The sequence below is a fragment of the Oncorhynchus nerka genome, linkage group LG2 (assembly GCF_034236695.1).
Source record: "Oncorhynchus nerka isolate Pitt River linkage group LG2, Oner_Uvic_2.0, whole genome shotgun sequence".
Classification (NCBI taxonomy): domain Eukaryota; kingdom Metazoa; phylum Chordata; class Actinopteri; order Salmoniformes; family Salmonidae; genus Oncorhynchus; species Oncorhynchus nerka.
The window spans coordinates 84,289,036-84,300,300 of NC_088397.1; the positions used below are offsets into that span (position 1 = coordinate 84,289,036).

Here is an 11,265-nt window from a genome sequence, read left to right on the forward strand (position 1 = left end):
CATGCACCGCTTGACCAAAACATAGACACCCCCGCCGCCGCCATAACAAACCGAAGTGATGCAGCCGTGCCGCTCACCCTGCACACAGCCACCCATATTTCAGGAAATAGGCTGAGGGGTCAGTGTGTGCTCTCATTCAATAGGCCCTAGACATAATGAACACCTTTTTTTACCATTGGAAATCCCCTCAGCACTGTTTTAGGAGTCTAGGTTGAGGAGAAGAGGAATTGACAGAGTGAAAACTCCTTGGGCAATGTGTTCTTCGATTTGTAAATAGTGCCACTCCCTGCCCTTGCGCTGTTGCCATTGAGGAGCATTGGTGCTGGGTTTCGGGTTCTTGCCCAATTTGACAGTCTACTTGAACGTCATTATCTGCACATATCACTCCAGTGTAAATTGCTCAATTGTAATTACTTCGCCACTATTGGCCTATTTATTGCCTTACCTCCTTACTTCATTTGCACACACTGTATGCAGATTTTTCTATTGTGTTATTGACTGTACCTGTTTATTCTATGTGTAACTCTATTGTTTTTGTCGCACTGCTTTGCTTTATCTTGGCCAGGTCGCAGTTGTAAATGAGAACTTGTTCTCAACTGGTCTACCTGGTTAAATAAAGGTGAGATAAAAAATAAATCTCCGTCACCCAAAAACCACACCAGAACGGCTGTGTGTATTCTTCAATGTCGCATTCATATTACTGATAAAAAATAAATTTAAAAAGTACAAAACTTTCAACCTTGGTGATGTGGCTGAGGCATTAGCATTTAGTTAGCAAATGTATTTTTACACCAGAACATTTTAATAGAAGCAGAAGACAATAGCCTGGCACAACGCAAGCCACTTCACGCACAGAACGTTTGAGAAAGACTTGAAATGACAAGGTGGATCATCTGGCGTTTCAATGCTTCAAAACTTCAGTGCTTCAATACTGGGCATAGCCTAGCAATGCATGTTTTACTGGGGAGGGGTCTTTTTAACTGCAGCTACTTGACATTGGAAAATCTGATTCTTGCAGTCATTGTTTTAGCACTATCCACAGCAAGGTACAATACGGCGAACTTAGCAAAATGAGGATTTTGTGGCAAATGCATGGGGCATCTTCATGCACCTCTGCTATTGACTAGAATTGAAATTGACCTCAACCCTGGAGCTTACATTTTGATGCACATGGTACTGGCTGAGTTGCATTGAAAGAACATCTGCGGTGGGTGATGTGACGTTTAAAAAAATACATCACTAACAGAACATTGATCAAAAGAGGAATAGCTAGATTCTGGGAAACTAGTAGGAAATGAAGGCCTGAATAAGAAATATTTTTCTGTTTTTAGAAAAATAGAAAATAAAAGAGAGTAAGGTTCTTGAAGCAGGTAGGTAGTAAAGCTCCTCTCTGGAATCCCACACGATATTTGGCAGAAGTCGCTAGTCATTTATGCAACCCTTCCACATGAAAATAATGGGGGAAAGAGAAAGTGAGAGAGATAGAAAGTGCCAGAAGGAGAAAGTGAGAGAGAAAGTACAGTATGCATGATAACAGCTCCTCCATCTCTCTCATCCTCTTTGAATATCACAACGGTCTGCTATATGCACAACCCAATTGTTCCCCACAGCGACAGTCTCCTGGTCTCACAACACAATTACAAAGCAGAAAAACATTTCTGCATCAAATAGGACCCCACCCAGCCTCCTGCTAAAAGCAACCCCCTGAAAGAAAACATGGGATACGGAGATGAGGTTTCATGTTAATAATCCAACGAACTGAGTCCCAACACTCATTCTTTTTTGATATCGTGATATAGGCTCTCTGTTGAGACAGCGCCTCAGTCAAATGGCTAAACCGCGATTTCAACTCCAATTTTGGTCAGCCATTGTGTCATCAGATCAGAACACCGATATCATGATCTGACGGTTCTCATGCCATGCGGTCAAGCAGAGAGAAGCTCATTGCAGCCTGCCATTAACACAACAATGTCCAGCTGTCTGAATGGACCGGGACCAGAGTGGGGCTGAGGGGGACACAATGGAAAAATAAAAGGGAGCAGGCCGACAGAAGGGCCAATGTGTCACAAAATCAATCATCTGTTTTGGAAGCAAACAAACCAAGCCACTGTCCACTGGGGCAGAAGAGGAGAGCGAAAGAGAGCTTGAGGGAAAGGGAAGAGATGCTGGTTTGGGTTCACAATAGAACTGGGACGATAAACAGAAGATTATCGACACCGACCATAACGATCACATATCGCAGGCATTTTGCTGATGTCGTTCATTATGGGTGATTGTTAAATGGGACAATTGATGGTTAATAGTTTAAAGGGTAATTCGAATAAAAACTGTGGAGCACATTGTTAAAACTAACATTCATGCATCAATTCAGGCAATTTAATCGTCATATGGATTTTTGTGTACACAACATCTCAGTCTGACCTATCACTTTCTATTAGTCAGACTGACACAAGAGCTGCTCATTGAGTCTGCTTTTCGACGCTGAGGTAGCAAACCATCTGTTTAGAGTAATGTTAATAGGGCCATACAAAGCAACAGTTCACATTCATCATGGGATGGCTACTTTCTTACATTTGTTGGAACTTGTTGGCTGGGCACAGTGCTTGACTTGTGGTCACTTCACTAATGTCTGCCTTCTATTTTTGCATCAGCCTGCTTCATGGGTGTCGGGGGTGGAATTTTCACATAAAAAAAAGGGAGAAATTAAAATAAATGAAAAGGCAGTGAGTCTGAGTAACAGTCTCTTTAGTTAATACACTCCCTGTACTTCATGAAATAGTCCGCAGAAGCCTGAGCAAAAGAACGAAACAAGGGCCTGACCACTCATTGTCAGATAAGCCCGTGTTCTAGCATAACATCAAGCAGTCTCTCTCTCTCTCTCTCTCTCTCTCTCTCCTCTCTCTCATGACGAACACATTTACATGACATTTCCATTTCCTCCTTTAGCTGACGCGCTTATGCAGCGAGACAGACGGTCAGCCTTCACTCCACCTCGCGCTGATGTTCATCAGAAAACGCATACGTATGGTAACGATAGACCAGGCGCAGCGTCACACAGAAAACAGAGCGGCCATTTTGACATGCCTTCAGGTTCCTGGGTTTAGCCTATCAAATGCGCCGAATACAACAGGTGTAGACCTTGCAGTGAAATTATTACTTACAAGCCCTTAACCAACAATGCAGTTAAGAAAAATGAGTGTTAAGTAAAAAAATAGATAAGTAAAAAATAAAAAAGCACAAATAATTAAAGAGCAGCAGTAAAATAACAGTAGTGAGGCTATACACAGGGGCTACCAATACAGAGTCGTTTGCCCACCAATTCTACTCTGTTTGGGCTCAGGAAATACAACGATACAAATGATTTAAAACAGGCACAAAAATTACAATATACACTATTCAATAAAGCAAGCATGGATGAGTGAAAACATTTAGACCATTGCTTGGTGTTGGTGAAGAGGAAGTAAATGGAACAGCTAGTGCTGCCTAACCTCCAACTCAGCCATAACCAGTTTTGGGAAGGGAAGGAGACAAATCTGAAGCAAGGCAATAAAAAGGCACCCCTCCCCCCAACAGGAACCTCAGTTCCAGGTCACAGGAGGCGGCAGCTAGAGCAGGAACAACTTGGCAGCAGTGAGCCATTTCCCCATTTGTTTTCAGCTGCGTATTACAAAAGTGGGCAGCTGCAGTGGGTAGGTAGGTGTTGAAGGGTCTGACTCCTATTTAGTTTATTCATCTTCCTTATTTGCTCTCGGCGGTGCAACAACACCCTTTGTGTAAACACGTGTCAGAAATATGCACAAGGTTTTGCAATGTTTCAGCTGGCCAAGGCAAATCCGTCAGTACTCTGACCTTGAGCTTGTTTTATTGTCCCCGACACACATTTGAGGGGAAAACACTGCATATACAAAAGTATGTGGACACCCCTTTAAATTTGTGGATTCGGCTATTTCAGCCACAACCGTTGCTGACAGGTGTATAAAATGTATCACACATCCATGCAATCTTCATAGCAAAACATTGGCTGTAGAATGGCCTTACTGAACAGCTCCATGACTTTCAATGTGGCACCGTCGTAGGATACCATCTGTCCAACAAGTCAGTTCGTCAAATTTCTGCCCTACTAGAGCTGCACTGGTCATCTGTAAGTGCTGTTATTGTGAAGTGAAAACGTCTAGCAACAACGGCTCAGCCAGGAAGTTGGAGGCCACACAAGCTCACAGAAGGGGACAGACAGGAGATGAAGTGCGTTGCGCGTAAAAATGGCCTGCCCTTGGTTGCAACCCTCAATACAGAGTTCCAAACTGCCGCTGGAAGCAATGTCAGAACAATAACTGTTTGTCAGGAGCTTCATGAAATGGGTTTCCATGGCCGAGCTGCCGCACACGAGCCTAAGATCACCATACACAATACCAAGCATTGGCTGGAGTGGTTCAAAGCTCACCGCCATTGGACTCTGTAGCAGTGGAAACGCGTTCTCTGAATCACGCTTCACCACCTGGCAATCGGACGAATCTGGGTTTGGCGAAAGCCAGGAGAACGCTACCTGCCCAAATGCACAGTGCCAACTGTAAAAGTTTGGTAGAGAAGGAATAACGGTCTGGGGCTGTTTTTTATGGTTCGGGCTAGGCCCCTAAGTTCCACGGACGGGAAATCTAAACGCTACAGCATACAATGACATTCTAGACGATTCTGTGCTTCCAACTTGTGGCAAAAGTTTGGGAAAGGCCCTTTCCTGTTTCAGCATGACAATGCCCCCGTGCACAAAGGGAGGTCCATACAGAAATGTTTTGTCGGGATCGATGTGGAAGAACTTCACTGGCCTGTACAGAGCCCTGACCTCGACCAAGAGAGACAGAACAAAAGAGAACAGAGTGCGAAGGACGGAGCATGAGAGCACAAAAGCAAAGAAAAGAGAACATTAAGTGAGGAAACAGCCAGAAAGAACGAGAGAAAGGAGGAGAATGAAGAGTTTGAGTGCAAGATGATTACGTAGCTCGCTCCCCCGCCTTGTTTTCCCCCACCAGCCACCTCCTCCCCCTCCAACACAGCTCCCCCAGTGCAGTGGTCGGGGCTGAGGAATCGGCGGGCGCCATTGGAGCAGCTTCAGAGCCCCTGGGCCAATCAGAGAGCCAGGCATCCCAGCGACTTGTTTTTAACCCCATTGTGCAAGATGAGCCAGCAACACAACACAGAGCAGCTGCCAGAGAGCAGTGGAGAGGGGGAGGAGAGAGAGCAGGGAGGAGTAAGCGAGAAAGAGTCACATATGCAGGCCGTTCCCCACACACACACACCCTTGCGCAAATACATATTAAAATTCAGGCAACCTTCACTGGCATGGACATGAGCAAAACAACCAACGTGCCAAAGGCAATCAATATCCAACTGGTACAGTACAACACACATCCGGTCAGTAAAAAAGGTACAGAGACAGGAAAGGCAACTGTAGTTGAGACCCATTTACTATTAGGCGAGGAAGAGGTAATGGCTTCACTAAAAGCCATTGCAAATCACTAACAAACAAGGAAGTAGGCTAAGTACAAACCACAGAGGTCTCTCTCAACCAAGCTTCTGTCTTTCAATTCTCTGAGCGGTGAATTCGATCTGTCTATATAACAACACTTTTAAAACAGGGACTGCAGAAATACACCACATTACCATGTCAAGGGGCACACTTGTCCTTCATGTAATGACACAGTGTGCCATCAACATGTATATGGTCAGCAGAGGTCTTCATTTCCCTGGCCTAAAGCAGTCTGCACGACGAAGCTGGAATCCTGTCTTCCTCTGTTGGAAACAGGCCAGTATTCTGTCTCTTTCTTACATACACAGGCTGGAAAACCTAGCTAATCTACTCGCATGGTAAGGTGTTCAACATTCCAGAAACATCAGTAACTCAGCAACTTCACCTTCCATTGATTGGTTTTATATTTACATTTACATTTAAGTCATTTAGCAGACGCTCTTATCCATAGACAGATTTGTTGTTTAGCGACAAAATCGAGGGGTTTGGATTAGATTGTTGAACATATAAACTATATTTGGTCTCCAACGTTTATTGGAAATGGTAAAAACATTTGCACAATGAACACTTGTCTGTCAAATACATGGTTACAGTTGTTGGTTAGCTAGCTAGCGAATTTCTGCCATATTAGCATTGACATGAAATCAATCAAAACACCTCAAAACAAGACATGGTATCAAGAACAAGATTAAAGTAGCTGAAATTAATCACAATTCCCCACATGGCAGTTTATTGTCATTGTTGGTTATCTGACCATCCAGAATTACAACAACTCCAATTTCTGCCCCATTGAAGCGTGCACATCGTTTTCATGATGTTGTCAGCTAACCCATCTATTAGTTACAACAACACATTGTTGCCCAACAGTTACTGATCACTTGCAGTGCTTTTAGGGCTGTGTGTATAGCTAGCTATGCACTTCAATAGGAACACAGAATCAGGCCAGACTAACCTTGCCTGGCTTGCCAGACTCCTTGTGGCTGTCAAATGCTACACCACGCCCACAGATATTAGTTTCTTCTCCACAATGGGTCTGGATCTGAGTATCTCCCCAACCCTTGTCCAAATGTGAACACATTCGGGGCCATCTGATTGGTCCAAAAACCGATGAAAGAACACACTTGGGTAAAGTGGCAGTTTGAAAATTCGTCATTGGCTTTGATACTCTGATTGGTTAGAAACAATCCAATGGCTGATGACTTTGTTTTGTACTGCGCCCCTCATCACCACAAGCAACGTCAATGATGGCAGTCTCAGACTGAAGTATGTAGTGATCAACGGAAGGATTTAGTGTGAGTCATCAGGCTAAGACTAACCTTGCCCTTCTGCACATTCCTTTAGATCTCCAACTGTTGGAGAGGCCCACTTTTGGGGGGAATTCCACAGCCTCCAGACACACACAAAGGGAAATCCAAGCAGGTTATTCAACAGTACTGTCGAAGACAAACTTGCCAAGGCTAAACACATTAACAGTATAGGCTACTGTGTATAGCTGAAGCCATTTTCTCTTCCTGAATCACTCATTCAACCCTTTTACGTTAACTTGTGTATGTTGATTGTGTTATGTTTTTACATTTATGTTGGCTAACTTTATGTAATGCGGAAAATGTGAGCCTAGAGGTCGACAAATAGAAAATGGGAGGCTATATGAGGCGGGTCAATGAAAGGGCCAGGTACACATTTCACAGTATTTGCAGATTGGGTTAACAAAGCGAGCCATTGTGTGTCCGTGTCCCAATTCTCCATGAGTTTCTTAGGAACTGGTGTGTTTGTCTCGGTGAGCACACCGTTTGTTTTAGATAAAAAAGAAGGGTCCGGCGAGGGAGAGTGTGGGGCTCATGTTTTCAATGGTTATGAGGCCAGAACCGCAGCGGCAAGGTTATTCAGAGAATGCAATCCGGGACCAATCAAAACGAGTCCAGGCTGTGCCAACCCGCAGGCAGTCTTCCAGACCAACAAAAACATTCAAATCCAGCCTATTCTGTTTGAAATAGGATAGGACGTGGTAGCCGAACGGTTTTATCATTCCATTTTATTTCTGGAAATATGCAAGAATGGACTAACAGTATTTTGCTGTTATATGGAACAGGAACACTTTATGTGTAGTTAGGCCTATCATGCTGTGTTGTAACAATGGGGAGGTTTCTAAGCAGAGGTAGCTCGTCAACAGCAGAATATATTACCTTGCATTTACCCACACAACTACCCAATCACCTTTTACCCACACTGCTCTCGGTCTGGGAGCTCAACACGAATACGATTAAGCGGCTACCCCACAAGCAGTGGCCCTTTCATATTATAACAACGCATTAGTGAAACATTCCAACAGATGCCAGCCAATACACAAAATGACATAAGATCAGTCAGCATACTATGCAGAACTACGTCAAGATAGCTTCATCCGGTTAGATCTAAAAATAAACTGGGCGGGCTTGTCCAAATCAAGTCTCTTGAAAGATTGTAAAGACTAATTAGTCTACATTGGTGGCAACTAAGTGAAGCAATTGTCCCTCGAATTCCTCATATCGGTCATTACCAGTGTATTCATTGTCCAACATAGACGGACGGTTAAACAGGCCAAAACAACAGTGTAAAATCAAATTTAGCAAAGCTGAAAGCTCGATATCCGAGTCTACAGCCATTCCATATTCTCGCTACAATTTTCGGTCCAAAGGAAACGCGAGCTCCACTCAAAACTACCACCCATTTCTCTTATCCGCCACAGACGTCGGTGGTTGGTAAATTAGAAAAATAAGTCACTACTCTGGATATGGCTTTCTATTAGCTTTAATCCATAAAGTAACAATGTTAAGTGGCCCAATCTTATGTAGCGCGCATATATATATATTTTAACACAAAACAAATAAACACTTCACACGCTATGAACTCAAACGCATCTAGTGTTAGACTAACAATAGTACAGTTACAGTATTGGCTAACTGAATACATAACACGAAAGGGGGATAGCCTAAATCAATGAATGCAAAGCTGTAAAAATATGCACCATGTCATAACTCGGACAGGACGAAATACTGTGAATCAAGTGTGGACACAATCAACTGGAAAATGTCCCACAAGCCTTACTAGTCTGGTCAACTAGGTAGTTATCTACCTTAGGGACATTTACCTCTTTTTTTCTCCAAAGCTACTAATAAATATATAGACAGCTGCCAAGAAAAGCAACGTATCAAGCGGATGATCCCAAGCCACACGCAGCCATCTACGCTATCAGTTAGTCAAGCAGCTTGTAAGCAACCTATTTTGCCAATCTTAGTTGGCTAACTAATAAGCACCAGACCACGGTCAATAAGAATAATGTCCTCTTGAAGTGTGGTTTATTCTAATGTAGTATAAAACCAATCACTACGTGGCCAGTCACTTCAAGAGAAAATGTAATATAACTAATAATAATACTTAAGTTAGTTAAAATAACTAGATATAATAGTAAAGCTAAAACAAGGCAATAATCAATTTAGTGAGAACAAGAAAGGTGATGTTCTTCAGCTGTTCAGCCATCGTGGGAACCAACTAACGTTATTATTAAGTTGAAACCGTAGGTACACTGGAAATGGTGTTAATGAATACAATGCGTTCATTGCTGAGTTAGTAAAGTCAAACTCACGAAAAATCATAAATGTATAACTAAGAATACAATGTTTCAAGTGATCATAACAGGAATGAACAGTTTATAATCAGGTAAACGTTGGCTAGCCTAGTTAGCTAACGATCAAATAATTGCAATGGATGTGGCTAGCTAAGTTACATGGCCAAAACCAAGGACAACCATTGCATACATCAACTGCTTTGCGACATGAGACAACAGGAATATTAGCAAAAGAAGGATTAACAACGTGAACAGTTGCATTTGATAAGTTAACAGGTTTAGTTAGCACAGAATTTGTGATGACGTTATGATAGTGAAAGATAGCAAGCAATCCAATGTGTTTCAACTAAAACGTTGAAAATACACAAGTAAATCAACCTATAATACACATTTAACATGACTAAACCACTCACCTAGTGAGACATTCCAACCCAGTACGAACTAAGTATCCTCCTGTGTTGTCTGCAGATCTTCGAGTATTCCAACATCAAATCGAACCAGGCCTCCAACTCGGCCTCGGAGTCTCCTGTTATCCTTTGCCCCCCTTGGTAGCTCCCTCTTCTGGTGTAGGAAACAAACTTCTAAATCTCCCCCACGTAAAGGTTGAACGTTTAATTCCCTGTCCTGCTTGGGCACCGTATTTCCATCGAGTGTATATGTTGAATCCAGGGTGGTTTAATCCATTTATTATGGTGCTGTATATTATTTACAATCGATATTTATAAAGGGGTATATGCAGCTCTATGTGGTAGTAGTACAGGGCTATGATTCTGTCTCGGGTCCTAACATTCGCAGTGGCGCCCATCCCCCTCTTCGCCGGCATAGATCGCGGGTCCCAGCGAAACTGTTTGACACACAACGGTGTCACGGGGTTTCACGGGCAATGATGCAGGGGCTCATTACTAGGGCGGGTTTTGCACTGATGTCCTTACCTCCAATATATTATTGGTCAATGAAGTGCCTGTCAAAGGACAGCATCGCTGTACGAGCAAGCCATTGGTCAAATAGGGCGCCGAATTTAGCTGTTGTCTATGCCAAGAGGGCGTGACTTTTTTCTAGGAAGGGTTGCTGAAGCGCATTCGGATTTCGCCATGTGTAGTTGTGGCACACGGGAGTGATCGCAAGTGTCGGTAGAATGGATTGATTCGGGAGAATTTTATACAAAAAGCGGACCCGTGTCTACAATATGGGGGAAATGCTCAAGTAATTAAATGAAAAGGCCGAGGATTTATTTCATTATTTTATAGAGGGATTATATTGCTTGAATGTTTTTATGTATGTATTTTCAACGCAAAGGGGAAAGCCTTCGTTACATACCGAAACAGAGTAGCCAACCTTTAGCTACACGGGGTCTCTAGTGCCCCATACCAGGGAATACGACAGAGGTCAGCCCCACCTAAAGTGTCATGAATGGAATATGAGGTGTCGTTCTTGTAGGATCTGGCAAGGGATTGGACAGGGAAATTGACCAGGGTTGTTCGTATTACCCCTGGTCCCTCATACTGCGCAGCCCGAATTCAAAACTGCACTCTTGAGCGGGGATAGCCAAGGACACACTTGACGAAAATTCCATCTATTCCAATGGCTCGTCATTATCAATAAGGGAATTTTGGCGAGAATAATAGGCTTTTCATGTATGTGATCAGATCGTATTTTATTATTATCAACCAACATTCGATAGCGGTTTCAGAATTAATATACTTTTCTTTCGATTATAGAGATTTTAGGCTACATTTTGCTGTTCGCGTTTGACCTTGTTTACGAGTATATGCAAAGCATTGATGAAAATTCCGCTTCCATTATCCTTCATCGGTTAAATAAATAACTGCGTTTTGAGGATGAATGAATAGAATTAAGATTGCATGCGATTGGCTTCTTTATTTCTTATCGTGGACCTGAGAGAAGCATTTGGAATAGAAAAAGTCAAATGCTAACGTTATGTTGCAATGGTCTAAAATGCGGAGACGACTGCAAGATGTTCATGTTTCTAAAATGTCTACCTTCATTTTACTCCGAAATTCTACTCTATCCAATGCAGTTTGACAGTAGGTAACAAACGTAACCACAAGCACACAAATTACATTTTAGTGAATATAACTGATCCATTTGACATACGTAGTATATTTCTGCGCGATGAAAA

The 11,265-nt window shown here is 42.8% G+C and overlaps 1 protein-coding gene across 1 annotated transcript in view; it reads right to left on the reverse strand.

Annotated features, from left to right (window-relative positions):
* LOC115143765 (histone-lysine N-methyltransferase SETD5-like) overlaps window positions 1–10,003 on the reverse strand; it is a 38,570-nt gene extending 28,567 nt beyond the window's left edge. The window contains 1 exon segment of the mRNA XM_065003948.1: window positions 9,539–10,003. The gene's annotated coding sequence lies outside the window, so the exon portion shown is untranslated.
* Between the last annotated feature and the right edge of the window lie 1,262 nt (window positions 10,004–11,265).